This window comes from Balaenoptera ricei, chromosome 9 (genome assembly GCF_028023285.1).
Source record: "Balaenoptera ricei isolate mBalRic1 chromosome 9, mBalRic1.hap2, whole genome shotgun sequence".
Lineage (NCBI taxonomy): Eukaryota > Metazoa > Chordata > Mammalia > Artiodactyla > Balaenopteridae > Balaenoptera > Balaenoptera ricei.
The window spans coordinates 70,036,461-70,063,630 of NC_082647.1; the positions used below are offsets into that span (position 1 = coordinate 70,036,461).

Here is a 27,170-nt window from a genome sequence, read left to right on the forward strand (position 1 = left end):
TGATACTTCCATTAGGGATTAATGTAGGTTGGTATGCTTTAAGCAAGATCTTGGCAGTCTTTCACATGGAAGATGTCAAGTCCCTAAATCCTTTTCTTCTAGCCCCAAACTCAGACATGTGGGAGTCAGGGGTACTAAAAATTATCCCTCCAAATATTTTTCTTATGAGGGGAAATATCTGTATCAATAAGTTTCTTTTGAAAAATGTGAAATGCCCATGAAGTGTGAAGTCTGGCGGTCATTTGCATGCCGCTATAATCAGACTGTTTTCCTCTTGCCCCCTTGCTGAAGATCATGGGTACTGATTAAATGGACATTTTTATTCTACGTAAAAAAGTCCCAGGGAAAAGAACAAAAAAACCTTGGACCATCAGATATGTTATAGCAAAGATTTGGCTGAATTACTGCCAAGCTAGATTTCTGCACTGATGCAAAAATACCCTGGTGCCTGGGAGTTGGAGAAGAGGAAGAAGCAGATGAAGCAGACAGTTGCCAAAGAGAGATTTTCAGTCATACTTGGATCCTTTATACTTGATAATAACTGATATGGCTGAAATAGAAAATTATTTCCTTATTGGTTCTTGGATCTAAGTTCTTATGTAACCCACTGTAATTCTTTTGTAAGAATAATTTTTTTCATTTGTGATCAATTAGTGTTACTCCTTGCTCTAGTGTTAAACACAGTGATGAAATAAGAGAGCTAGCGTTCTTATCTTACAGGAGATGCACATAAGTGGCCACAGTGATATAAAGAAATACAAATTGTGACAGTGCTATAAAGAATATAAACAGAAGGCTGGGAAGATTTTGAATAGGGATGCTGTTTGAGGGGGGATTGTCAGGAAAGGCTCACAGATGAAATGCTGTTTGAGCTGGGATAGGATCAATATGAAAAAGCTAGACTTGTAAAGAGCAGGGTAGATGGGAAAGATAAGATAGAAAGAAAGAATAATGAAAACAAAGGTCCCACGTATGTGAAGGGCTAAGAGTAGTTGATGAAATGCAAGAAATACAATGTGGCTGGACCACAGAGAGCAGGGAAGAGAATAGAAGATGACGAGGGCAGATGATGTAAGGCTGTGAGTCAGAGTAAGGAAGAGAGCAACATGTTATAACTAGCTATTCTAGGAGGAACAAATGATCTGTGAGAAAGCACTGAAGCAAAACCAGCTAGGTAAACATTGAAGTGCCCAAGTGAGAGATGATGGTGGTTTGGATGAGGGTGGTGGCGGTGGAGGAGGATAGAAATGAAAGCAATCTGACTCTACACCCATCAAGTCCTCAGAGAAATAGTGAAAGGCTCTCAGCCTTCCAGCCCATGTGATATAGTAGCCCAACCTTCTGGTTGAAGTGTTCCATGAACAATACTCTACCCCCAACCTCCAGACAGAGAATTTGTCTCTCCCACCAATATTCCCTTGAAATTGTTTTAGGATTTTTTTAAGTCTGTTGAATGAGCTAAGTATAGAACTCAGGGAAACACATGAATTACTCCTGCAGTGTCTATTGTAAAAGTGATTTCAAATCTTTGTGGCACCAGGTGGGGTGGTCAATAAATCCACTGGTCAATAAATTGCAGCTGATGAAATCTGAGCAGCTGAGGTGAAGTTCTATACATTATGAGAGAGAGGGGGGGAGAGAAAGGTTGCTGGGGCAAGGAGTGTGAGATTAGGGAGGACTTCAGAAAAAAATGAGTTCTCGTCTATACATTTTTGCTTATTGTTTTTACAAATAGCTTTCATTCACAGTTCTGTATTTTGTATAAATTAAGAAAGTTTATTTTAAAATTATTTTAAAGCATTTGAAAAGAGTATCTGGAGACTTTCCGCACTCAGTACCAGATCAAAGAGGGGAGGCATGAGCATGGAACGTAAGAGCAAAGAAGACAGGTTAGAGGCTGTTGAAGTGTAACAGAGAAATGCATTAGTCTGTGCCTGGGGCCAGGGTCCTGGGAGCGGCAGCTGGTAGATAATACTGGATAGTAATGCCTGCATATCACTTATAGTTGCAGTTGCTAAATAATTATTTTATGAACCACATATAGTTTGTTATAGAGTACAGGTTACGGTTGATTGATTCCTTTATGTTTTATAATTTCTCATGAGAGAAGGAAACTTTAATTCGTTAGTAAAGGGAGGAAGATACACACCCTTGGTCCTTAAGTTACCAGTAGCCGCTGCCTATAAAAAGACCAGTAACCAATATGCCTTGCTGCAGGGCTTCCCCATGCTTTTCTTGTCATAGCATACAGAGAAAATGACAGGATTTGTATGGCTCACTGGAGGAAACTGGAAGGGATTTAAGAGTGTCTATAAATATCTTTGGGGGCAAAAAGTATTACATTTTCTTGACATTTTATAATTACAAAGACACAGAGCATTAGAGAAAATACTAAATGTTGAAATTTTTATCATACTGGCAAATAAAATCTTTTCAAATATCCAATGAAAAACTTGAGTTAACTTTCATGTATGAACTACGTACCTTTGAAGAAATCATCATGTCTTTCACTGACAAATGCAATTAATGTTGGCATTTCTGAGGACAAAATAATTTTTAATCCAATTGAACTCTTTCGTATATTTCAAACTAGAACTCAGAATGTCTGCATTGCTAGAGCATGCAACATGCAACAAGCTTAAATGTCACTGAGAGCACAAATGTCAAAAACTTATATAAGTATCCCATATATATGTAAAGACAGGGATTGAGGCTGCCACTCACATCTAAACCTAAGAGTCCCTGCAAAATTTCTTTGTCCCTGCAGGCTGTGTGCCACTGTCTTTGTGGGGATCTGAGACCTAAACTCAGCTACAATATGTTAGGGTGCCCCAACTAACACAATCTGAACCTGAGTCCTGAATAGATGTCCAGGTACAGCAGGGATCCCCAACCCCCGGGGCCATGGACCGATACTGGTCTGGCAGACTGTTAGGAACCAGGCCGCACAGTAGGAGATGAGCGGCGGGCGAGCGATCAAAGCTTCATCTGCTGCTTCCCGTCGCTCGCATTACTGCCTGAATCGTCCCCCCCATCTGTGGAAACACTGTCTTCCACGAAACTGGTCCCCTGGTGCCAAAAAGGTTGGGGACCGCTGATGTACAAAACACCCCTTAGCCATGGAGAAAGACTTCATTTTTAAATATTTTTTATTGAAGTATAGTTGATTTGTAATGTTAATTTCTGCTGTACAGCAAAGTGATTCAATTATATATATATATTATACATTCTTTTTATTAAAAAAAATTTTCCATTATGGTTTATCATAGGATATTGAATATAGTTCCCTGGGCTATACAGTAGGACCTTGTTGTTTATCCATTCTATAAATGATAGCTTACATCTGCTAACCCCAGCCCCCCACTCTATCCCTCCCCCAACCTCCCCCTCCTTGGCAACCAGAAGTCTGTTCTGTGTGTCCATGAATCTGTTTCTGTGTTTTAGATAGGTTCATTTGTGCCATATTTTAGATTCCATATATAAGTGATATCATCTGGTATTTGTCTTTCTCTTTCTGAGTTATTCAGGTAGGATGATCATCTCTAGTTGCATCCATGTTGCTGCAAATGGCCTTATTTTCTTTTTTATGGCTGAGTAGTATTCCATTGTATATATGTACCACATCTTCTTTATCCATTCCTCGGTCGATGGACATTTCAGTTGCTTCCATGTTTTGGCTATCTTGAATAGTGCTGCAATGAACATCGGGGTGCATGCATCCTTTCGAAGTGTGGTTTTCTCCAGATATATGCCCAGGAATGGGATTGCTGGATCATATGGTAGTTCTAGTTTTAGTTTTTTAAGGAGCCTCCATACTGTTCTCCATAGTGGCTGCACCAATTTACATCCCCACCGACAGTATAGGAGTGTTCCCTTTTCTCCACACCCTCTCCAGCATTTGTTATTCGCAGAATTTTTAATGATGGCCATTCTGACTGGTGTGAGGTGGTACCTCACTGTAGTTTTGATTTGCATTTCTCTAATAATTAGTGATGTTGAGCATCTTTTCATGTGCCTACTGGCCATCTGTATGTCTTCCTTGGAGAAATGTCTTTCAAGATCTTCTGCCCATTTTTCGATTGGGCTGTTTGTATTTTTGCTGTTGAGTTGAGAAAGACTATTCAGATTGTCAGATAGCTGAAGGTATCACTTGGCCTTTCTGGCAACCCAGTGTTTGGGGGTCATTATCTATGCATCATTTCAACGTTGCTTATAGCAAGAGGCTACTGAACCAGGATGCCAGGCACCCCAGGCCCTACCTGGATCTTCCAGGACAGAGGGAATATCTTGCCGTAAATCTGCAACTCAGATTTACAGCAAGAGGCCATGTACAGGAAAATCCTATTTTACAGAACGGTCACTGAACCAGGAAGCTGCCTCTCTACATGCACACTAGACTTTAGACCATATAGGCCCAGTCATACTCCAACAGAAGTGTAAGCTCTTTGATACACTCATTCCCAGCAGGCCACAGGGAAATGGGAAAGAAGTGGAAGCAAGGAGAAAGAAGAAACGACTGGCTTCCCATGAGGATTGTTGAATTTTTCTCATTAGCATATATTTTTGGCTAATATTTACAATATGGCATGTTCTGGCCTCTTTCTGAAAAAAAAAAAAAAAGATACAGAAATGCTCCAAATCCTTTCTTTCCTACCCTGTGGAAATGAAAAAAAAAAAAAAATTGAGACAGCACAAGTTCACAGCCTGCCTTAGGTGATAAAATTAAATTTATAGTGACAGAGAAGCAGGCGTATTAATTACAGTAATGAGGAAAGAAAGATTACTATTAATTTTGATTAAAACACCTTAATATTTCTTTTTGAAACACTGATAGCTAATGTTCCTCAGGAAACCAATTTGAATATTTAAAAATACTATCGCAACCATTTTATCAGAGTGTAACGCGTCCAATATTGAGTTGGAATTTGGGTCCCTCTGATTTTCCATCTTTGCTTTGTTTGCAGTTTGTGCTCATTGCTAAACTCCTGTTTCATAGTCATGGAATATATTTATTTAAATATTTCTCTTCACATGGGCCCAAAGCATATCCAGAGGTGTCACAGAAAATTAATCTGTCAAAATCAAAAGAGTATGTTTCTGTATATATATACATACAGCACACTATTTTTGAATCACCATCTATATTTTTCCAGTGTTTTTCCACAATGTGTATTTTTCTCTGAAAAAAGAGAATTTGAAAAGAATTGCCAAATCTGTCTCGGAACTTCCACTTTAAATTCAAAACAGATTCCCAAATGTCTACTGGGATATATCTCTAGTATGACTAAGAATGTGCACCTGTGATTACCTAAACCAGCCAAAGAATGGCACCATTGCTTCACATAAATGTAGTCACAGATATTTTTTATTTGGTTATAGAGTTTTATCATAAATCCCATGGCTCAGTGTAGAATTCTATCTGTCCTACAGGCCCACTTTTTGCCTTTAGATAACATTTTACAGCAAAAACCTGATGTATTGCTTCTGTCACACTTTGGCCACTAAAGGAACTTAAAACAGCACAATGGGTGAATAATAAGGAGACAAAGGGAATTCTCTGCCCTTTTGGCTCAGTCCATGCATATGGTCATAATTTTCCAACTTTATGACAATAAGGGGAACGCATTTATCACTCCTCTGCTCCTTCTTAAGTTGATCCTCCATTGTTAAGTTTAGCAGTTGGCCATATGTCTTATAGAATTATTAAATAATGTGAGATGGCCACTTGAGTTTTACAAGGAAATAATGAATGGTGGAGAAAGAGTGGCAGGTTTGAAGGACAGGTTCAGAGAAGCATTAACCAAACTGGATGATTATCTTACAGTTTCTGAGAGTTAAATAGAAAGCTAAAGATAGCCTGACAAGTCTCAGGCTAATTTGTTCTGTCATGTTCTGTTGCAGACAGGATAGGCCCACATCAGCCCTGGAGTAACTACAGTAAAAAAATCTTATCTTTTTTCTTCTTCATAATTGTAGACCACACCTAATAGTCCTTTACCTGATTTATCTATAATTGCTCGTACAATTTGGATGGTTCTTAAGACTGAGTTTTCAGACAACTAATTAAATGACACAGTGATTTCACTTGTATTCAATATTGCTCAGTTTTCAAAATCAGGCAAGGAAAACAACAGTCCAATTTTTAAAAATACACAAAAATACCGGACGGTTTACCAAGGAAGATAATAAAGTGTTCAATGTCATGACTCATCAGGAAAATGCAAATTAAAATCACAATGAGATACCACTATATAATCACCAGAAAATCTAAACGTTAAAAGACAGAAAATGTCAAATGTTGGTGAGCTTGTGGAGCCAACAGAATATTCATACATTGTTGATGAGAATGTAATACCATGCAACTACCTTGGGAAAAGATCTGGCAGTTCCTATATAAAACTAAACAAATGCCTACCTCGCAATCCAGCAATTCTACTCTTAGGTATTTACCTAAGAAAAATGAAAACGTGTACACCAGAAAGACTTGCACAAGAATATTTGCTAAAAGCCTAAACTGAAAAACTAGATCAAGTTTTCATCAGCAGAAGAATGGATAAACAAACTGTGATATTTTCATACACTGGGATATTACTCAGAAATAAAGAGGAACATATCACTACAACCCCATGGATAAATCTCAAAAACATAATGCTAAGTAAAAGAAATCTTACACAAATGAGTAGTTACTATGTGATTTGTTTGAATGACTATGAAGACCAAAATGGCTAAAAGTAATCCATGATGTAAAAACTGGGACATTGATTGTCTCTGTGAGCAGGGGGCTGGGAGATGAGGATTATGTTGGATTTGGCATAGTGATATTCTATACTTTGAAAGAGGTTTTAGTTACGTGGATGTAGATACACATCAAAAATCATCAAATGATGCACCAGATTTGTGCATTTCGCCTTACATAAAATTTACCTTAACAAAAAAGAGTCAATAAATATTGAACCCTGGTTGATGATATTCATACTGTTTTGAGATGAAGGGCACTGATATCTGCAGTTAACTTTAAAATGTATCACATAAATAAGATAGATTAGTGGATAGAGAGATTAGTGGATAGAGACATTAGTGGATAGAGAGGTGAAAAGTAAAGCATGCAAAATTATAGAAACTAGATGCTGAGTATATGGGTATTTACCGTGTAAAACTTTCAAACTTTATGTTTGGAAATTGCCATAAGAAAATATTAGGAAAAAGAAATCAGGCATCGCTGATTTTTCCTTCTTCTTTTGTATTGCTCCTGACAACTTAAAGTTGAAATGAAAAACTGCGAGAGAAATACTGAATACAGCTCTCTAGTTTAAATAAGGCTTCGACATTCTGCTGCTATTCTGTTTAAACCCACATCTCCGTGATTACTTAACGTGGAAGTGAATGACTTCCTCACCCAGAAGGACTCTGTTCTCACAATAAAGAGCAAGCATGGAAGGCAATGAAGCAAGTGCATTGGCCACAGGGGATGCACGATGAGCCAGGCATACGAGAGGCCTGCTCACACACCTCCCCCGTGCCAGCAAGCCAACAGCAGAAGTTCCTCCTCTACATAAGGGGCAAGAAGACACAGTGATTAACTACAAGGCTTTGAAGTTAGGGGCATCTAAGTTTGAATTTGGGCTCTCTCCACCATTAGCTTTCTTTCCCTATCAACATTAGGTTCAGAAAGGTTCACTTTCTGAGTTTTGGTTTCATCATTTACACAATGGACAAGTTATTGGCATGTACTCTTGAGGGTCTTTCTGAGGAATAATGAAGTACTGTGGGTATTAACAATTATTGTCACACACACAGACACACATAAATGGAGAAGAGAGAAGAGAAATGAAGAAATTAAGTTTGATGGAATTTAGAGAAAAGTAAAGTTTTTGGAGCAAAGGGTGTAATGATAAAATAAGAAGCTAGAAAGAAACTATCAAACTACACAACTCCTGGTTTTCCCTTTATTGCTTTTTTGTTTTCTTTTTTTGTACCACGTGGGTTGCAGAAGTCTTTTTTTTTTTTTTTCCCCTTCAACATTAAAGCAGTGACAGCAATGATTATTCCTAAGCACAGGTCTGCATAAAAAGCCACACTATGGAATATTATACTTTCTCTGTAAATCTCCTCACAACCTTCTCATAAATAAATGGGGCTAAAGTCAAGGAAACTGGGCTAAATCCCTCCCTTACTGTTTGGACTATTCCCAAATCATTCATCATGGACACTGGAGGATGGGGGCTTCTCTGTGGCATATATCTCAGGGAGGTCTGGCAGGGTTAAAAGAAAGAGACAAAGGAGCCTATGCTCAAGTATCCAGGGCATTTTTGCCAATCTAATGCTTAAAAATAAATGCACGCACAGCATACTTTTGTCAATAAATCCTCTAGGTGCTTACACTGAAGGTGGTGGAAATTGCTTAGGTAGTTCAAAATTGTATCTGGAGCTTTTTGCAGTCCAGTGTTCTGACAAGTGAAGATGATCTCTAGATCCTAAATTCAGTGATCTCCGAGAATTGCCAGTAGTTTTCTATTGGATTAGAACGGACTAACTCTTTCAATTTGTGTGGTATCTATTTCAATTCTACCATTATTTCTGAGCAAGGAGGATGATCTTGTGCAGGGGAAACTGGGCCAGTTTTAGGGCAAAAATATCCTGGTCCCAGGGAAACTATGCATGTTGCGTAAGAGTCACAAAATCCACGATAGATTGCTCCGTACAGTTGCTCTTAAGTCTGCCTAGGATTCCATGTCCTATTTTAAATCTTTGAAATGAAACTTTATGCCATAGGGTTCTCAATGAGAGGAAAGGGTAAAGGAAAGATATAAAGTAGGGCTGAAGCAAGACAGCACATCTGTTATGGTGTGAATGGCTCTTACAAAATCTCTTCCTTTCACTCAAAAACGTCTTATTGTTAACTGTTTTATTTGGGGGTATAAAATTATTTATGGGGTTTAGAGTAGAAGGCCACCATGTTTTATCTTCTTCTGGCTTCTGTGCTTGAGAACAATTGCCAAATTGTGGTTGTGTCAGGAAGACTTTAAGTGAAAAGCATTTTATAATTTCTTTAATTAAACATGATCAAAGGCGCCCTTAGAGCATTGGAATGAGCATTTTCCTAGATATGTGGCACTGTCTATATTCTTTTAACATAGCCTATTGGCTCGATGAACCTGTTGTTTGTTCCATAGTTCCTTCTGCTATGAACAACCAAAATTTTCCACTCTTTGAAACTTTAGTGTTTTACTATACACAGATAAAACACACCTGTTTCTGATATACAACCACTTTCAATTCTTGTTAACTGTGAAAAATTCATGAAATGGATAAAAATCTGTATTCCCCTTTCTGGTGTAAAATATAATTTGGAGCTTCACACTGTCGATTAAAAAACAGTGAGCACCTACTATGTGCATGGAAGGCACTATGAAAGTCAACAAATCTGAAAACGTTCATTGAGCACCTACTTTGGGCCAGGCTCTCATGCACCGTCTGAAAGGTGGGCTATGAAAACAAAAAAGAAAACCAGAAACAAACACCAATAACAAGCAGAGAAGGAAAGGGGTGGGTTGACGTTTAAACTGGATGACCAGAGAACTTAGTACTGGGGGAAATAAGATTATAATGGGAAAATATGAAGAAAGATGGATAAAAAAATGAGGGTGCAAAAAAATATAGGTTGTTGGGGAAGATCTTTCCCAACAGAGGGAGCCACAAAGGCCTTGAGGTGGAGGAACACTGAACACTTGAAGAAAAGAGGCCAGTGATGCCGTAACTGAACACCTGGGGCCGGAAGCAGCACAGGATGAGTTCATAGAGGTAACAGGGAGCCAAATTATATAGGGCCTTGTAAGCCATTGTAAAGACTTTGGTTTTTACCATGAGCGAGATGGGAGCCTTTGGAGGGGTTGAATAAGAGAAGACATTATCTAAGTTTTAATAATACCTAAATCAGGATGGTTGCTCTCTTGAATAGACACACAAACGCACACACACACACACGGTAGGATGTGAGTGTAGAGACAAGAGAAACCAGTTAGCAAGCCACTGAGTATCCCGGCTGAGAGATAATTATGGCTTGGATCAGGGTCATAGACATGAGAGGAAGAGAAGTAGTCAGATTCTGAATATATTTTGAAAATAGAACCAGCAGGATTTGTTGAAAGATTGTATGCATGAATTAAGAGAAAGAGATGAATCGATGATTCTAAAATGTTGGTTGCCATTTACTAAGGAGGGGAAGGTAAAGCAAGTTTTGGTGGGGTGGGGGGGCAATTACCATTTCTGTTTTGGACACATTTCATGTGAGGAGGCAAGTGAAGATGATTCAGCACGCAGGTGGAGATAACCATCTGGAGTTGAGGTAGAGATCCAGGCTTGATACATATATTTGGGAGTCATCAGCATTTAGATGATATTTAAAGCTGTAAAATTCTATATGATCATCTTGGGAGTGAGTGGACATTGATCAAGTTAAAAAACCAAGCTTTACTACATCGTGAAGAGTCCAGACTGAGGAACTAAAACCAAAAGAGAGGGAGGGAAGGAGGGAGGGAAAGAGTGAGAGGCCAAGAAGAAATGGCCAATGAGGGAGGAGGAGAACTGAGAAAGCATGACGCCCCAGAAGCCAAGTGAACAAAAATAGAAAAGAGTGAGGATTATACTTTTTGATATACAGAAACAATTCTTTACCTTATAAGGAAGATATAACGATATAAAAATATTCCAAATTTAGTACAGTGAGTGGTAAGTGCTACAAAAGATCTGTATTCCAACTGCTACAGTCACGCACAGAAGGGACTTCCTGACCCTCAGTTCATGGGAGGCCTGCATGAAGCAGGTGGCATTTAAACCCAATGTTGACAGATGTGTGGAAATTTGACGGGTAGAAGGGGAGGAAGAGAGGACAGTTATATCAGAGGCAACATCTTAAAAAGAAGCTCAGGGAAGGGAAAGAACAAGGTATACTTAAGGAACAGGGAGTGGTTCAAGCTGGCCTGGGTGTAGAGGATGTATAGCCTACTTTCTGCACACCTCTAAGGCAGGTGATGTCAGATTTTGCTATGTGGTTTTTGTTTTTGTTTTTTATTAACTCTCCAAAAGCAATGGGTATAAGAAGTCTTAACACAACCTTGAAACTTTTTCAATCCTTTCCCCCAGTCTAACTAACTCTTACCTACCAAATCTTATATTTTCATTTGTAAATATGGTAAGAGTCATGGAAAACATCTGTATCTGTTTATCATCTGTGGAGTTCTTGTTCTGTATAAACTCTGGTGGGAGGAAAAAAGAGTAACAAGTATGCAAAAATATTTATTGTACTATGAGTCCCTACTGTGCTTCAATTCTGAAGTTGGGAGGAAGAAGTTAGAGAGAGAAATAGGAAAAAGATAAGGCTCACTCTTTGAACAGTTGCATAAATTTATGAGGACAGTCTGCCTGAATGGTTGGAAAATAGAAAATTCATTCTATAGATTTGGAGTTTGGCCCAGCATAATCTGACCTATGCTCCAGTTCCATGGAGACGAAAAAGTTGTGTTGCCTGCAACCACATACAGAATTCCTTAAAAATAACAGTCGTTATCTCTGGGGTCTGATCAACTCATGGCACTGAAGAGAGAAAGAGATAGAAAGAAACATGAGGAGGAATCACATGAGATTTTATTTTCAGTAATAGACAGGAAATATATTAATAGATTCCATCCCTCAAAAAAATGAACATGGTAAATTTTCTTACAGATTTTTTAATGTGAATTTTAATTTTAGGGCCAACTGCACAAGTTTTTTCCCCATCTTTGTATTGCCAATGGCACAGTGGGATGAACAGGGAACCTATTATCCAATTCAAACTCAGACACCAATTTAAGCCCCCGGTCTCTTTGCTCCTCATGGGTCTCATTTGCAACATTGAGGGAGAGGACACTGGTATATAATAAAGTGGGAAAGACTGAACGCTTTGGAGTCATACAGATTTAGTAGCTATATGATGTTGGGCAAGCTACTGACTGTCTGAATTGCAGTTGTTAAACTGCAAATTAGAAAGAATAACAGCTCTCACACAGTGCTGTGATGAGCATTAAAAGAAATCATGTAGGGAAAACTTCTGGCACATAGTAGACCCTCAATAAATATTCATTTCCTTCCTTCTTTTAACTTGAGCATTTCAGTTCCAGTATAATGTCAAGCCCTAATTTGGGGGAAAATTTTCTGAGAGAAAGTACAGAGTTTACCACTATTAGTTGTTTTAAATTTTTAAAAATTGGCATCCAGTCTGTTTCAGAAAATAAGACAGCCTCTATCTTTAGGGTAAAAATAAAGAATTTGTAGGGAGCACGTACTACATGAACAGTGAGGAGAAAACTGGTATTCCCCTCAGGAGAAAATTTAAGATTATTTGGGAAAAAAGAGGATGGAAGGAAGAGAGGAAGGAAGTTAGTTGATAAATAGTTTTAAAGCCTATAAATTAAAAATGAACCAAGTAAGAGAAAGAAAGGTATTTGCTCTGCTGCCCTTCCCATTAAGATGTTAGGTATTAGGGCTGGCATGACACAGACATCTTTCTTGTTCCTAAAATGGAAAAATATCTTTTATGAAAGTGAGTGAGTTTACAGCAGGAATGTCAGCTCAGTGAATGATTCAGTGCTCTACATAAGTGGATATATACTTTACTACTTTGACCTTTCTGTATTTTTCATATTTTGCCTGACAACATATTGCAACCATTCCTTTCAGTTAGCAGTTAAAGTCTAATTTGCAGCTGCCTTTATAAAACCAAAGCTTCCCTGCAACAAATGAAAAATTTCAAGTCCTATTGTTTGTTTGATCTCTAGTATCATACAGTTCGGTATTTCAGACATATAAAACGCCCAGAGCACGAAAAAAACACAGTAAATAGTCACCGTCCCTTAGCACCGTCCGTTACTCAATGTTTCAGTTTGTCATACAGTATGAAATATAAATGAAGAAAAAGAGGAAGGGAGACACAGCAGTAATTTATGCCTGTCTAGAAAGTTTGGCACTGCAGCTCCAAGTATAGGGAGCCATTTACAGGAGAAAAACCGTAACCAGAGAATATGGAAGTGTGGAAGGTGAGATCATCCACCAGCAGCAATCTTTCAAATTCATAGACACTTTCGGATTCATGAGGTGAGAATGAGCAGTGCAGAGAGCTGTGAAGTTCATTTGTAGTGTTTGACTTTGTTAACACGCACTCTCAAGCTGTCTTTGTTATGAGATGGTGGTCGAATGGTAAGTGAAAAAAAAAAATCAGTATGGAAAATATCCCCATTAATTGGAAATAATAATAGTGTTACACATAAAAAAGTTAAAGGACTATATGTAACTTGAAAGTGTTATTTAAAAGAGAAAAAAATATGTAAATTTAGCAGAACCTTGTACCAATCATTTAAAAAAAAATCTTTACCTGAACTTTTAAATGATTAATTTGAATTAATTTCAATTTATTTGAATGCATTTGTCTTCTATTAAGCATGGTCAAAATTTGTCTCGAAACATTTTTTTTTAAAACTAAACATTTTCTTCAAGGCAGAATTAAATCTATGAACGATTTAATACCGACAAGAAAAGTAATTTATGGAATGAAGCAATGATGCAATGACCCATGCCTTTGTTACATTTCTCTCACTAAGCCTCACATAGATGTTATTTCAATTTCAAAATCAGAAAAGGGAACTGCCCAATATGTCTTAGTAGTTTCTCTAGAAACAGGCAAATCAAAATCTAGGAATCAAATGATGAGAGTCTTTAAGGTGTTTCGGGGTGAGAGAAGGAAGGGGAGGTAGCATCAATATGGCTTTTGGGGTCTGAGCGTGTACCAGAAAAATTAAAATACCGTGCATCAATAAAGTGTCACTTATTCTGAAAGACTTGTCTAGCAATTCAGAAATTTTAAAAGTAAACATTTGGGCTAACAAAAATACACAGGTATAATAATAAACATGATTAAATTAGGGGTAAGATCAGGAAAATCTAAAAGGATACATAAGGACCTAAGCTGTATAGACCAGAGCTTTTCAAATTTTAAAGTGCACACAAATTGCTTGGGATCTCATTAAAATACAGATTATGAATCAGTTAGTTTGGGGTGGGACCCAAGATTCTTCATTTTTCATGAGCTCCCAGGCCATGCCAATGCTGCTGGTCTATGGACCACACTTTATGTAGCAAAGCCCCAGATCATGATAAAGGAAGAAGGTTTATCCTAGAAATTGCATCCAGAGAAGTGTGAATATCATATGATCTTTCTGACCAACCCCTGTTCCCACTGTTATTTTCAATGGAATTTACTCTAGAAAACATAAATGAAGGTAACATATTCAAATAAACACAATGTGATATTCTACTAAGGTAAATATATGAATTACTTAACTCAGTTCTCAAAAGAGCCTGTGAAGTAAAGACTTTTATTATCTTCACTTTATGGAAAAAGAAACAGTCTTGGGGAATTGAACTAATCAAGTCAAAACCACATATGCAGGATTTAGAAACAGTTCTGAATTTGGCAAATCTTACTCCAGAGCCTAAATATTTTTGTCAGTTTTACTACAATTGTCAAGATTGCCCTATTGCATTCTTAGTAATCTTGCAAACAAAGCACTAGACACAAAAGATACAGTAGGGATACAATGGTGTATGAACGTGGGGCTATACCATCTTCATTGACAGCTTCTAGAACAGAAGTCACTCAAGAATAACTGCTCTTGACATTAGAGATCTTACATGTGTGGTGAATAGCAGCCTTGATGCAATAAATAATCTGTTTCAAGAACCAGAATGAATGAGAGATGAGAATAAAATACTGGATTAAGCTCCTTACACTAAAGAGCGGACAAATAGATTCTAGATAAGGACACACTGGAGGCGCCACAGCCCTGAACATATGGGATTACCACTAAAGCTCCACGTCAGAAAAAACAGCCCTTAGATTTTAGAATCCCTAAGGGACTTTTACTCTATGAAGGGTACACTGTTAAATATTTTATGCATTTGATTTTTTTAAAGGGTATAATCCTTCCCCTAAGGTGTGCTGGCCCCAGGGTCTTTGAACAAGTCTAGACCAGAATTAATTAGGAGCCATCATTTTCATTACAAGTATGTTATAATTATGTTTGCTGATTTCACACTGTTCAATATACTCCCTCCTGTTCAACTACAGCACAAGGCCTTTAGCACCTGTTGCTTATTTCTGCCAGACTGAAAATATTCCTTTCTCTTTATTATTCGTGTGCAAGGCTAAGATGAACTTGCCAAGAGTTGTCATTCTTGAATGCACCTGCCAAGTGTCAGATACTTTAATAAGTGAAATGCTTATAGCATATGCTGTGTTTGCCACAGCTTCCAACTTCCAGTGCCCAGTATTTCACAAGAGATTGAATATATTCAGGATGACAGATCCATTCCTTGATACATGTGTATGTGACCATATGCCCATGCGTATACAACACACTTATATAACACACCCCCCAGGTTAGCTTTGGCTGAGTATATATCTTACAGTAATTTACTACCTTACATCTTCAACTTTTTTAAAAAAAGAATAAATCCCTTGGACTATACTTACTGATTTGTTGGCAGCTGCTTTCATGGCATCAGTCTGTGTACTAAAAAATAAAAAAATAAAATTGAGTTTTGGGCTACAGGGTAGCACCCTACGTCCTGTTTTGATAAGTTCTTTGCTTTCCTTTCCTGAGGATGCCTAATACTTTTCCCACTCTTCTGTTAGGTCTTCAATCCATCCAGATAAGAGTACTGCAAAGCTACTGTAATTGAGGGATGGGGCCTAGAAAAGAGGCATCCATCCTCGATATACTGAGGTACCCAGCAGGGTGAAGATTTAAAGGAATGCATCCCTTTTCCATGAGCTATTCAACTTTATCCTGGCAGTCTCATCAGATGTTATCAGAGGTGTGGAATGGAAGGAAGGGTAGAGAAGGCTTTCTAGAATGCTGACATGGGACTAATGCCAAGAAAGATGGAGTGATGATGGTTCTGCTTTCATAGCTTTACCACATTCCCAAGGATGAGTGAGGGCTCCCACGTTTTGTTCAGTTTCCGAGGAGCCCATGTGTTTTATGTTTACCTTCCCTGCCCGGCAGAACATTAACTTCCCTTTCCTTGACAGATATCAAAAATCCATGTAAAACTTTCCTGCAATCCACAGTAAAACTGACGTCTGCAGCAGGAAGCCGTCTTATTTTATGAGCACCCTTCTTCAGGTAACCTCAAGATAGAACAATTTAGACAACTTTCCCTTTTGAAACAGTAGAGCAAAATATTCCTAGACCTCTCTCTCCCTCTTTTTCTCCCTCACTTTCTCTCTCTCTTTTGCTTTCACTCTCCCTCCCTCTCATATATGAAAACACCATTCAGAGCTCAAGCTGCTTGATAATTAAAGAAGGAATTATACATCCTAAGGCCTTTACTATTAGAATGTACATGAGTTTAGTTCATGAACAGCAAGCTTTCATGAACCAAGTGGTCAAGAACCTTGTTGATATAGCACCACCGGAATGAAACCAAGGGACCTTTCTCAGAGGAAGAATTTCCCATATAAGTAAGTCTACAAACCTGTACACTGACAATTCATTACACCTTCTGGAAAGGTTGCTGTATAGGGCTATAGTCAAACTGGATTTTTCTTATCCTAAGTTAACTTATGCCTTGGTAACTATACTTCCTTGGATGTGATTCAGTCACAAGTGGGATTTTCTCAGAGGTTCTTGGCACACTTAATTTCTAATTGATGCCACTGATAACATAAAAACAGGATTGGGTTATACTTGAGGAGAGAAAAGGATTCTTCAGGTGTACTCCGAATGAGCTCATTTTATCCAGCAAAGGAACGGAAGAGCATCTGCAGGTAAGGTGACTACAACTCTACTACCTGTTAAGTAATAGTATTACTGGATCATTACCTAGGAAAACAACCCTAGAAAAAGGTCAAAGCTGGTAGCTTTCAGAGGACTCAGAAAAGCACATAGGGGATAGAGTTCTCTTTCTTTCAGAGCCTAGGCCACTGATCAAAGAATTCCAAAGAGAATTCTGTGCACAGTCACTGATAAAATTTAAAAGGAGATTAGAGGCCCATTTCCAGCCAGAATAATCTGAAAGCCCTGACACGTACCATTATATTGTTTGATGAACATTTCCAGAAGAATGAGATGTCCGTTTTGACCTTTGCAGTGTGAGTAACACATGTCGAAAGGAGGACAGAAGGCTTATTTTTATACAGATAGCAGAAAGCTGCTCTCCTTGTTAAGAAAGCATGGCAGGCTGATTTTGTCTTTCTTTTTTCCTTTGTAATTTGAAAGTCCTCCCAGATAAACCTTTGCAGTATACAACTTGGTTTTGACATCCTGGCTTTATGCCTCTAACTGTTTATAAGTCATGCAAGGAAGTCATCTATCTTGACCAATATGGCTCAGACATATTTTCCATGTTAATTACACATGTTTGGACTGACATTGCAGTGATACAATTTCATTTGTTTAAAACAACAGAATGGATGGCTCTTTAACTCAACAAATGTAGGTAAAAATTCTTCCCAGAGTAAATGCAACAAGTCTGGAAATTATAAAGGCACAGGCACGAGTGGCTGAAACCCCAGAGACTAAGAAGCTGATATTCTGCAATGATCCCTTATTTAGATTAAAAGCATGTTGGAAAACTACGACATAATTATCAAAAAATTATAATTATAATATATGTGTTAGACACTCCAACAAGATTGGTGTCCTAAAAATAATCACCAGTTGAAAAGGAAGCAGAAGCATTTTTAACTCTAACGCAATGGAACGATTCGAATTTGGGCTGTGTTTTTGAGCAGGACCTCCACATTTTTTTTACACTTACCAGAACACCAGCAGTTAACCCCGTAATGGCCAACTGCTCGTTATTACCCTACATTTGGTCCACAGCTGCGTGGTTCTGCTCACTTTATTGTCATTTCAGCCCTCAGCCCCTTAGATGCCTGGTGACCGCTTGCATGCAGAGGGGCCTTTGGTTAACTAAATCCCCATCAGGATCACAGCTGTTGTAAAACATTCGGTGACAAAAATATCCATGTGCAACGCATAGTAGATATATTTGCGAGCCAATGTGAGCAAAACTTGAAAAACAAATGAGGGGACTAGTCGAATTCTCTGGCTTCTGAACTACATTTCCTCTATTTTGGGGGAATATGCTTTGTAACATTCCAGCATTCCCCTCTCAGTGCGACGGATGATTGGGGCTAAATTTCAGAGTGATGGGCCCAGTTAAGCAAAAATATACTTTTCCACCTTCCTTCACTCAGCCTCAGTAGTTAGAGAATGAATGTCATGTTCAATTATTCAGACAGATTCCTGACTTTGGCATAATACTAACGTCAGTATTGGGTATTTATTCACGATGTGCCTCAGCTTAAGACACCAAACCCTTGTTTCAGCCTGGAGGCCTAGCACAGTGGCCGCATATGTGCAAGTGTGTCTTACCCCAACCATGTGCAACAGCCAACGCTGCCAGGTCCTGTTCATCGCACAGAGGGCCCTGAAAGTGCCCTGTAGGTGATTATGGCTGGTGTTACAATGGTCAACCCCATGTCCGGTTATGACGCTGAGAGACTGTGCTGATTCTGCTTCACCTCGCTACCCACAAACGTTTAAAAACAGGAAGAAGACAAGGAGATAAATGACCTACACCCCAAAAATAGAATGAAGAGATCCATTTCTCGATTGTATCATTGAATGCCACTCCTTTGTCCCATTTTGTCAAGATCCAAAATCAAGTAACAGATGCGATCTGAGACTCCCTTAGATCTAACTAAATTTAAACCCACAAAGGGGGGAGTTGATCCTGGTTCTAACTAATCTGAAATTTGGTTTGTACATGCCTGTGTTGATTGATTGAATTCCTACCCCACACATATTCTGTTCATTCACTAAATTGTTGAGATGTTGCTTAACAGTCAGGGACCTAGATTTTTCTCCTCCATTAACTCATTCAGACATGTCTTAAGCACTCACTATGTGCCAGGCACTGAGGATAAAATATTAATAAGTCACAGTCCTGGCATGCAAGGAATCTAAGGTTCAGAGGCATATAATCTCTCAAACGTAAGAGAGGGAAGATTCTTTTTTTTTTTACCCTTCCATTAATTCTCCAGTCCTCTGCTGCCATAAATTATACAAATTTATGAGAGGAAAAAGTGCCATTAGTTAGTTTTAGGTGTTTCCCCAACTTGGTGAGGTAGGAGAGAACTCGTGTATATTACCTGATGAGTTATTGACTTCTTAGTAACGTTCATTGAGGAAAAAAGATTTTTTTAATTTTGAAACTAAAAATTATCGGGTAGATATCTGGAGCACAACCAATGTATTATGTGCATGGAGTTAAAAAAATATAATTTATACATTCTAGCTTTAAAGAATTTAAGTCAGGGAAAACAAGATTGTGACAAATAATTTAAAAACATAATTGTGTGTATATGTCTATATATCTATGTAAGATATGAAAAAATTATGTATAGGAGAGCTCTTGGTATAGAATTGTCAAGGCAAACTTAATTAGTTTAGATTCTCATAATCTAAATTATGTTGCTGCATTTCATGATATTTTACAGAGGGTCCCCTCCATCCATAAGATAAAGCACTGGAAGGGCTGTGTGTGTGGAATCCATAGGTGAGTGCAACTCTGCTACCTGAAGCTGGTAAGCTTATTAAACATTTGATCAAGACCAGTGAATTCCAAGCCTACTTTGGTCTATCGCCCTTTTGGATCCCTATTTCTACATACTTCAGCTTTTTCTTCTTGTGTCTCCTCTCTATTGGTTAATTCTGTGCTGTTATTTGAAGGAAGGTCATGGTTCATAAAATAGAGGTTTTCTCTAAAGTTAACAAAATAAAAAGAAGTTTCTGGATTTGAATGTGAACTTCTTCCTGACCAAGAAGACCTATATCCCTTTACACTAAATATATAAACCTGGGGCCAAGGATTAGCGATTTCCCCTCCTCTAATGTAATAAACAGTAGTAAACATTTTCTGAACTTGTTTAAAGTTTTTTTAAAAAAATAGAGCAGCTCACTTCTTATATTTCTCATAATAGAGGAGAAATGAAGATGTGGCATTCAGTTTAGTCCAAAAATTACGTATTGAGAGTGTGTGTGTGTGTGTGTGTGTGTGTGTGTGTGTGTCTGTGTGTCCATCCTAATAGCATATATGTATATATGCTATTAGGTGAGATATTGTGAGCACAAAGGAAAATAAGACAGTCTTATACATAAAGTTACTTCTAATCATCAGAGAAGTAGAAGAGGAGCCAAGAGCTCCTATCTAATCATGATATAGATAGATTAAAAGAAGAAGGAAACGTATCATAAAAATACATATAAGGATGAGCACCTGGCCCATACCAGATAGGCTCTCAAGAGGCAGGTAAACTAACTCTTAAAAGAAAAGCAAAATTTAGGAAATCAAAGAAAAAGGAATGACACAGACTCTTACTTCCAAGGAAACAAACAGTTTTTGAAAAGAACAGAGACAGACATACAATATGTTGAATTTTAGGGAACAGCAAATAACTCAATACAAAATGCAAGAGCTGGAGAGATAGAAGAGATTGGAAGAGAGGGCTTTATACACCAGATTATAGAGTTTGGAATTTATTAGATGAGGAAGATGCATTAAAAAATTTTATGAAAAAGAATATCATGATGAGCTAATAAGGGCCTATGCTAAGCACTATTTGCCGTGAACAGGAAAAATAAACATGTTGAATATATTCAGGAAATAAAATTGATTGATAGGATTTCACTTGGAAAATGTAGAGGAAAAGCTGGTGTCAAATGTGATTAGCAAGTTTTGCCTTGAGTGATTGAGTGATACATGTTACTACTTGAAATAAGAAACAGAAAAGGGAATGGGATCAAGAGCATAGGTAGAAGCTTAAGGCTTAAACAGGAGGTAGGGAATAAAATATCTGAAACTACAAAGGAGATAAAAAGTAAAAATATAAACGAGTGTTTTAACTCATCAATTTTCTCTGAAAGCTAGATAGATGTTTTCTGACAGATTCTTAAAAGAAAGATTTTTTTAAAAAGATTATACTTAATGAGATTGAATCTGAAAGTCAACCCTTTGAGAGAAATAATCCATATTCTGAGAATGATAACTAAGAACAGTATTTCCTAAGAGCTCTAACTACAAAATTTTGTAGTTTTAGAAAACATTACATCTCACCATTACCTGAAACTAGATTCCTTTATGTAACATATAAGCTTTGCATTTCATTTAAAGTGAAAATACTGTGCTATAAATCTTAAAAAATAAATATTAGAAACTATACATTTCATGAGATATGATTCAATTTTTAATTAGAAAATTTATAGGCCAGCCATTTATATGAGAGAGAGAGAAGGAGAGAGAGAGAGAGAGAAAGAGAGAGAGAGAAAGGTAATAATACGAGAGAGAGACACAGAGGTAGTACGAGAAAATATCCACATGCATTTAATAAAAATGAAATAATTTGACATCATTGTTTACCTATCAATCGGCAAAGTTGAAGAAATAGTAAGAAAACAAGCACTTTTAAATACTGTCAGTGGATAAAAAGATAGAATTTCTTATATAGCAGTTTGAAAATATAGATTAAAACCTTTAAATTTTGCACACCGTTTTTATCATGTTATTTATAAATTATGGGTGTATTCAAGAATTAAGCTGCAAATATATACACACACACACACACACACACACACACACACACATATATATGTAATCCCTGTTGTTTATGTATTACAAATGAAGTGGTAGTTTTTAATCAGTGTTTTTTAAATTTTAAAGAAAACATCATCCAATATTCAAAAATATTTTAAAAATGAAAATATTCCTCAAAAGGACTTTTGAATGGGTATTTTAGTCATACTACACAGAACTTCCAAAAATCTTCTCCCGTTTATCTTCCCTAAAATCCTCATTACAGTTTGGCAGCTGCTCCCAATGTCTCTGATTCTCTATTAAAACTCTCCAAAACTTTTTTCTACAATTGAGCACTGGCCATTTCTTCTCTCTCACCTCTTTTCTCCATCTTTTCAACTCAACTTTTTTCTTTTCTTGCATGTGTCTTCCTCACATGAATTAACATAGCCTCTTAGACTTACACATTGCTCTAATTCATCTGTTTCCTGGACCAACACAGCAAAACCGCATGCCTGAAATTGCCAAAACAAAGTCTCCTTCCTCTTTGGAAGGTAGAAGAGAATGCTTTAGAAGAAGAGGGACAGCTGAAAATATGTATATATGTTAATTTTTGAAAGTATCTGTCATAGAGAATTTATCATATTTGTCATATTTGTAATTGAGAATATTTGAAATTCTAATTATCCAGCAACAGATTGGTTACATTAATTATGCTAAATTGATGCAGAATTTGATGACATAGCTTTCAAAAAGTTTGTGTGTGTGTGTATGTACATATGAAGTATATTTAATGGCAATATTCATATACTAAATTTTAAATCTCTAGTTTAAATAAACGTGTGTAGAGTTAATTTCTCCACTCTTTATTACTGGCTTTGTTGATATATCAAAATACATCAGTAGGATAAGAAATTATGTTTTTCTTTCGTCCTACGTTTTCTAAATGTTTTCTAATTAAGTTATTTGTAAAGGTGAAAATCTTTACTGCTCTAATATAAATAACATGTTAAACTCAGAGAAATGAAAATGTGTCTAATTTCATCCAAACTGAATTTTTTTAAAGTCTCCAATTGACATTCACTTACAATCATGTATGCTAGTAGTTCTAAAAACAGATGTGAGTTATTTTTAGCACTAACTTAAAAAATATAGAACAGTTTCCAACTATATTAATTTGCTAGGGCTGCCATAACAAAATGCCACATACAGGTGACTTAAATAGCATAAATATATTCTCACAGTTCTGCAGGCTGCAAGTCCAGGATCAAGGGGGTGGCAGAGTTGATTTCTCCTGAGGCCTCTCTGCTTGACTTACAGATGGCTGCCTTCTTGCTGTGTTCTCACGTGGCCTTTCCTCTGTGCACGTGTATCCCTATAATCTCCTCCTCTTCTCATAAGGACACTAGTCCTACTGCCAGAAAGTGGATATCAAAATAATAGAAAGATACAGTTTATATAGTAGCACTACTGTATATTTTATTATATTTTAATTCTTTGAAAGTGTGTTATCTACAAAATAACTCTATTAACTAAGAAGTATAATTAATTGAAGATGCCTTTTTTCAGTAATGCTAAAAAATAGAAAGAGGCTGAATGTATTTCCTCCATTTTTAATCTAGCTGTGCCATTACAAGTGTCACATACACAACTGTGCTAACAGATACAGTCATCTAGAATGCATAGCTAGAAAGGAAATACTATACTCCAGGGAATGCCTTAAAAAAATTAGGAGGGCTACTCATTAGTTGTTCTTTGTTTTCTACTTTGGATTACATCAAACTGACCCAAACTCCTATTTATTACTACTCCATTAAAACAAAAGGAAAGTTTAGACAGAGAACATTAATCAATTCATATTTCAATAAGCACAAAGACTACATAGGCCAATAAATCATGCAACCAGCTGTGACTTTTTTTAAAAGCATTGGTAAATAATCAGTTCAACTGAAATTAATTGCATCTTTTCTTCCCCCAATCCCTCATACACATAGCAGTGTGAAAGTATCTGGAGACAAAGAATAAACTGAGATTCAGTCATAAATAAGATAACCAATTTGTCATACAGACCAAGTAGTACATGGTGAGATCATTGAGTTCTTATGTATATAGCCAAAGCAAAATGGAGTGCTTAAAGTTAAAAAAACAAAACAAAACAAAACAAAAAACGGAGTGCTAAGAAGTTAGATCACAAATTTTTCCAAGGGACATAGGTAGTTTTTCAATGTGTAAAAATTCATCCATATATGAGGACTTTTTTTCCTTTTGTGGTTTCACCATCATAATGATTTTATTTACCCAATTACTTTTCTTAAACTTTCATCAAATAATTTACTCAAATGATTTCTGATTGTAACACTTTGTTGGAAATGTGGGTTTCTAGGATTAGCTATGTGAAATAAGTCATCTCATGACGTGAGGCTTCTACTTCATTCACTACCTACACCAACTTGGCAAAAATCCATGCCCAGAAACTTCCTAAAAAATGAAGTATCTTTCCTCTTTAGAAAGTAGCACATGAGAGTTGATTCAGGATGCTTTTATGTTAAGTATTCAAAACTATACCTTACAGTGTTAACTACAGTCACCATGTTTTACATTAGATCCTCAGACTTTATTTACCTTATAGACGAAAGTTTATACCCTTTTACCAACCTCTTCCCATTTCTCCTACACTTCAGCCCTTGGCTACCCCTTTTCAACTCTCTCTGTATGTGGTTTTTTTTTCTTTTTTAAACATCCCCATATATGTGATATCTTGCAGTATTTGTCTTTCTCTGTGTGGCTATTTCACTTAGCATAATACCAAAAGGTCCGTCCATTTTGTCACAAATAGCATGATTTCCTTCTTTCTCATGGCTGAATAATATTTCATTATATATATATATATATATATATATATATATATATATATATATATATATATATACCCCACATCTTCTTTATCCATTCATCCACTGACTGACATTTAGATTGTTTCCATATCTTGGCTATTGTGTATAATGCTGCAATAAGCATGGGGGTGCAGATATCTCTTTGATATCCTGTTTTTATTTTCTTTGGATATATGACGTATGAGGATCTAATGTAAAATATGGTGACTACAGTTGATAACACTACATTGTTTAATTGAAATTTGCTAAAGGAGTGGAACTTTAATGTTTTCACCAAAAGAAAAACAAACAAAAAAAGGTAAATATGTGAGGTGATGGATGTATTAACTAGATGGAGGGAATCCTTTCACAGTGTATACGTATATCATATCATCACGATGTACACTTTAAATACACTTTACAATTTTATATGTCAACTGTACCTCAGTAAAACTGAAATAAAAAAATAAAAAACTACTTTGCAGCTGATTTTTCTTCTTTTTCTGGGGGACATAATGAGGACTAATTCTGTCACATCTCACACTGCTGTTTACTTTGGTCAGCCCTAAATCTGAGTCTCCCAAGTCATCTATTAACTCTAGGACTGCTAAGAAGCAACACAGCCTGGTAGTTAGGAACGCAGATGTAAAATCAGGCCGCATGCACTCTAGAGCTTGCGAGCCACAACTACTGAAGCCCGAGCGCCTAGAGCCCGTGCTCCGCAACAAGAGAAGCCACTACAGTGAGAAGCCCGCGCACTGCAACGAAGAGTAGCCCCCACTCGCCGCAACTAGAGAAAGCCCGCGCGCAGCAACGAAGACCCAGCGCAGCCAAAACTAAATAAATAAATTTTAAAAATTATACTAACCAAAAGAAGCCAGACACAAAAGGTTGCATATTGTATGATCCTGTTTCTATTAATTGTCCAGAATACGCAAATCCATAGAGTTCGAAAATAGATTAATGGTTGCCGAGGGGTATGGGGAGTTACTGCTTAATGAGTATGGGGTTTCTTTTTGGTATGATGGAAAGATTCTGGTACTAGATAGTGTTGATAGTTGCACGACTTTGTGAATATACTAAAAACCACTGAATTGTAAACTTTATGTATACATTTTATGGTATGTGAATTATGTCTCAATTTTAACAGTAAAAAAAATTAATTAATCAAATCAAATAAAATAAAATCAGGCTGCAACTTACTGTGACTTTGGGCAAATCATTTAAATTTCCAGTTAGGTTCCTCATCTGCCAAAGGGGGAGATAACACCTACCTCACCTGTTAGAAGGGTTAAATGATAATCTTGGTTAAGCATTTAAACAATGGTTAGCACATAGCAGCCTCTAACAAAGAAATACAGTATATCCCTTAATCTGACCAAATGCTGCCCTCCCTTCCAAATCTTGTTCCCAGGCCCAGAATAGGTAGGGCCAGCTTCACGGGCATGCTACCTGTGCAGTCACGCAGGACCCCACACTTAGAAGGGCCCACATTTGACATAACGTTTTGTTGCCATCTTGAAATACATAACGATTTTTTTTCTTTTTTTTGTAAATTTATTCATTTATTTTTGGCTGCGTTGGGTCTTCGTTGCTGCGCGCGGGCTTTCTCTAGTTGCGGCGAGCGGGGGCGGCTCTTCATTGTGGTGCACGGGCTTCTCATTGCGGTGACTTCTCTTGTTGTGGAGCACGGGCTCTAGGCACGCGGGCTCAGTAGTTGTGGCTCATGGGCTCTAGGGTACAGGCTCAGTAGTTGCGGTGCACGGGCTTAGTTGCTCCGTGGCATGTGGGATCTTCCCGGACCAGGGCTCAAACCCATGTCCCCTGCATTGGCAGGCGGATCCTTAACCACTGCACCACCAGGGAAGTCCCGAAATTCATAATGATTCTTGAACATGATGTCCTGCATGTCCATTTTTGTACTGGGCCCTGAAAATTATGTAGCCAATCCTAACAATATACTATCCTGATTTCCTTATCAATTCAATCTCTTCTCTGAGCATTATCTTTAACTTCTTACCTTAAGTCCTGATGATACCATTTTCCTTGTCTGATGCAGAGGTTTTTTTTTTTTTTTTCTTTCTGTTATACCCCATATACCACAGGAGCAGAAGGTAAGGGGTTGGCTATGTATCACTCCCTCCCATTTGAAGCTTGTACCATCAGACTAAACCACCCACTACATCGCCTTCTTATTCTCATATTTTGACCCAGTTAGTCCCTCTTGACTCATTCTCTTCTCCATCTCAATTCATGCCATCATTCTTGGTAACTTCAGAATGCATATGGATGAACCATTTACTCTGCCTGTCAGATCCTTCCCTTCCTCACCTTCAATTACCTGTTCCTCCACCCCCTCCCAACCAGTGATGCTGGTTGCATCAGCAGTAACTCACCATTCCTGAAAACTTAAAATCAGTCACTCCCTTCCCTGGCTGCCAACTGCTGTTCTTTCGGCTTGCATTCCCAAGTACTCATTTTGCAAGAATTCCTCAACTTCAGTGAAACATCTAATCTATTGACTTCACGTTTCACTCTCTTCCAACTTAATTATGTTTCCTCTTCCTCCTTTAACCTGGCTTTTAGTCCATGTTTCCTAACTGAAATAATTCCCTTTTAATTATT

The 27,170-nt window shown here is 37.4% G+C and overlaps 1 long non-coding RNA gene across 5 annotated transcripts in view; it reads right to left on the reverse strand.

The window, feature by feature from the left end:
• Positions 1 to 3,417: 3,417 nt before the first annotated feature.
• Positions 3,418 to 27,170, reverse strand: part of LOC132371545 (uncharacterized) — a 79,731-nt gene continuing 55,978 nt past the window's right edge. For 3 of the 5 annotated variants that reach the window (XR_009504872.1, XR_009504871.1, XR_009504873.1), the window contains exons 4-7: positions 25,749 to 25,824; positions 22,915 to 23,086; positions 15,563 to 15,602; positions 14,448 to 14,758 (exon numbers count right to left, since the gene is read on the reverse strand). This is a non-coding gene — a long non-coding RNA (uncharacterized LOC132371545). Of the gene's footprint in view, positions 4,651 to 14,447; positions 14,759 to 15,562; positions 15,603 to 22,914; positions 23,087 to 25,748; positions 25,825 to 27,170 lie in introns of those variants that run through there. The other 2 variants (XR_009504875.1, XR_009504874.1) reach the window with 2 other exon arrangements.